The 3,219-nt window shown below is 57.0% G+C and overlaps 1 pseudogene; it reads left to right on the forward strand.

Moving 5' to 3' along the window:
- The first annotated feature begins 1,855 nt into the window (after positions 1 to 1,855).
- On the forward strand, positions 1,856 to 2,030 carry LOC149362031 (U2 spliceosomal RNA; annotated as a pseudogene).
- The last annotated feature ends 1,189 nt before the right edge of the window (positions 2,031 to 3,219 follow it).

A 3,219-nucleotide genomic window follows, 5' to 3' on the forward strand; every position in this document is an offset into this window, starting at 1 on the left:
AGAGCACGGCTACCTCTTCGCCGTGCTGCGCTGCTTTGGCCTGCCTCCAGAGTTTGTGGCAGTCATCCGGGAGCTCTACAGTGGCTTGACAAGCCAACTTTGCCTGAACGGCGCCATCGCCGGCGAGTTTGTTGTGACGCGGGGAGTGCGGCAGGGGTGCCCGCTCTCGCCGGCCCTCTTTGTGCTGTCACTCGACCCGCTCCTGCGCAGGGCGGCCTCGGACCGCCGCATTCGCGGTTTCCCGATGGTCGCGCAGGAAACCGTCGCTGTCTCCGCCTACGCGGACGACATTTCCGTCTTCGTTAGAGACGCGGACAGTTTTTTAGCCTTCCTGCATATCTTTCAAGAGTATGCTTCGCTCTCGGGAGCGGAGCTCAACCCGGCGAAGAGCAACGCACTAGCTTTCGGCTCCTTTCGTGGCCCCCTGCCCGTCGCGGTGCCCTTCGTGGACGCCGTCCGGGTACTCGGGGTGCTTTTCGAACCCGGTGGCGTCTCGCCCCGCGCCTGGGAGGAAGTTCTGACGCGTGCGACGCGAGCTCTCGCGGACGCCGCGCCCCACCACCTCTCGCTCAGTTCGAAGGCTGTCGCGATAAAGACGCGCGTTTGCGCCTTCGCTTTCTATGTCGCGCGGGTAGCGACGATCCCGCGCCGTACTGCGGGACGCCTGGCCTCTCTCATCGTCACCTTTGTGTGGGACGGCGGCCCCGCGCTTGTCGCCCGCCGCTTTCTCGAACTGCCGCCCAGTAGGGGAGGCCTCGGCCTCCCATGCATTCCTACAGTGGCCATGGCACTTGGTGCTAGGCTCGTCGCCAGCCTTCTTGAATCGGAGAGCTATCCAGGTCGCGGTCTGTTATTATACTGGATGAGCACGGCGCGTCGCGCCTTTACGTCTGCGCGATACACAGGTCCCCAAGCTGAGCGGCCATCCCCCTATTACAGGGCGGTGGCCGGTTTGAAGTTGGCGCTGGACGCCGACGCTCCAGACGTCGACTTGTGTCACACGCCCGCGTCTAGGCTCAGTGAAATTATTTGCGTCAGCCGTCTCTCTCGAGACGACCAGCAGAGGACATCCGCGTCTCAATGGAGGGCCTGGGCCTCCGCCAGGCTCCCTAGTGAAGTTAAAGACTTTGACTGGCACAGGCGCTGGGGCGTCCTCCCAACGCGCCAGCGCCTGGCAGCGTGGGGCATCGTGCCCAACGAACAGTGCGCGAATTGCGGCGCGCAAGAGACTGTGATACACGTCTTCTATGAGTGCATTGTTGCCCGTACCATGTGGCGTCTAGTGTATCGCATGTTTCAAGTGCGCGGTGGTCGAGGCAGACGCCAACGCGGCCCTTTCGCGCGCTTGGTGGTGGCCGCAACGATGTTTGTTTTGTGGCGACGGCGATGCCTCGCAGAGGCGCGCCGAACCCCCGCCCGCGCCATGTACCCAGCGCTGCAGAACCTGCGCCTCGTCATCTGGGAGTACCTGTCTGACCGGCTAGTAAATGATGGCGAGGCGCTGTTTCTGCGGCGCTGGCACACGAGGTTTTTTGTTGTGGCCAACGGCAGGCTGGAGATGAAGGCTCTGCCTTATTAGCCTGCCCCCCCCCCCCCCCCCCCCCCCGACTTTGGCATTTTGTGCTGTAATGTGAAAGTGGTGCACAATTGTTTCTGTTTTGCTCTGTTGTAGAGAGCCTTTTTGGGCTCTCGCTCTGTGATCGTTTGAAGATCCATTTGTTGTATCTTTGTTGCTGTCAATTTTGCTGCTAGTTTGTTGCGTAATTTTGACGCATTTGTTTATTCATGACGCATTTTGTGTTGATGGGACGAATTGATATGTCCGAGAGCTATGTGTATCAAGCGCTGATTGTAAATAAATTTCTCTTTGTGTAGTATCTGTTCTTATCAGCTTAATATCTGATACGGTCCTATTCGGACCCTATGATATTAAACATATTTTTGTGATTTGGCGGAGAGCTCGAGGCTCGCCTCACCTCCGCCACGGGTTGGCCCGGTATAGCACTGCCGCCGGGATTAGCCCACTCACCCTGTAAGGGTGAGGTTTCCTCAAATCTAAAAGCAGAGTCTTTACCCTCACCGGTCTGATCTCATTTGAAAACACGACGTTTCGGGACTTCAATTACCACCTCCCCGTTTCAGACGGGGGGCTCCCATCTATCTATCCATCCAGCAGAAAGCTTCACAGCCGCGCCTCGTGTCAGCCGTCGGAGCCAAGATTTGCCACAGCTGCGCATGCGCGAAACCGAGTGACGTTACACGCGGCACAAATAGAAATAAATAAAAGACAAACAATGCGCCACGAAACACTCATATCTCGGTGGACACCCGAACCGCACCGTAAGGAAAGGGAAATAAAAGAAAATTGGTTTTAAGAAAGGAAATTCCTGTCTCTCATATCTTGGTGTGCACCCAAAAGGAACGGACACCACAGTACATGTCTCTGAAGCAACCTTCTAAGGTGGTGGTGGTGGTGAAAACATTTATTAAGAAAGAGCAGGAGGCATGTTTGGATCAGCGCGTAAGGGACCGATCCTTACGAATACTAGGTGGAGGTCCCTAGTATTGGACCCCAGTGGCGGTGGCCGCCGCCCGGGCGCGCCCGACTAAGGCTTGTTGGGCCTGTAAGTCGTGGCAGCCGAGCAGGGTCGCCTCCCAGTCCTCCCGGGTTGGGTTGGGGATGGGGGGAATAGCGGGGTTGGAGGGGTAGGCCCACACCATGTGATAGGTGTCAGAAGACACTGCACTACAGTGTGGGCAGCTGCCGCTAAAGGAGGGGTCAAAATGTTTTAGCGTTGCCGGGCACAGCAATGTATTGGTGAGAAGGCGGAGAAGGAGCCGCTCATCCACCTTCTTCAGGCCTTTACATGGGCTAGGGTAAAGGCGATGACAATTTTGATATGTTGTAATATCTTTGAATGTATAGACCGGATTAAAATCGGGTTCCTGATCGGATGGGGAGGAGAAAACAGCCCGGTGAGAGAGCGGGCGGGCGGCTGCGTCTGCTGCCTCGTTTCCTGCCAACCCCTGATGAGCAGGGGCCCATATAAGGTAACGGTGTGGGGGGTCCGTATCCAGTATGCAATTTTGGTAGATTCGATAGGTAAGGAAGGGAGTGCAGCCTTGTTCGACGTTCCAACAGGCCCCTCGCGAGTCGGTGATTATGTATTTTGAATCGGAATGTGAGGCCGCGAGAGCAATCGCGACCTCTTCTGCTTG

The sequence above is a fragment of the Amblyomma mixtum genome, chromosome 2 (assembly GCF_055824585.1).
Source record: "Amblyomma mixtum isolate Tamu chromosome 2, ASM5582458v1, whole genome shotgun sequence".
Lineage (NCBI taxonomy): Eukaryota > Metazoa > Arthropoda > Arachnida > Ixodida > Ixodidae > Amblyomma > Amblyomma mixtum.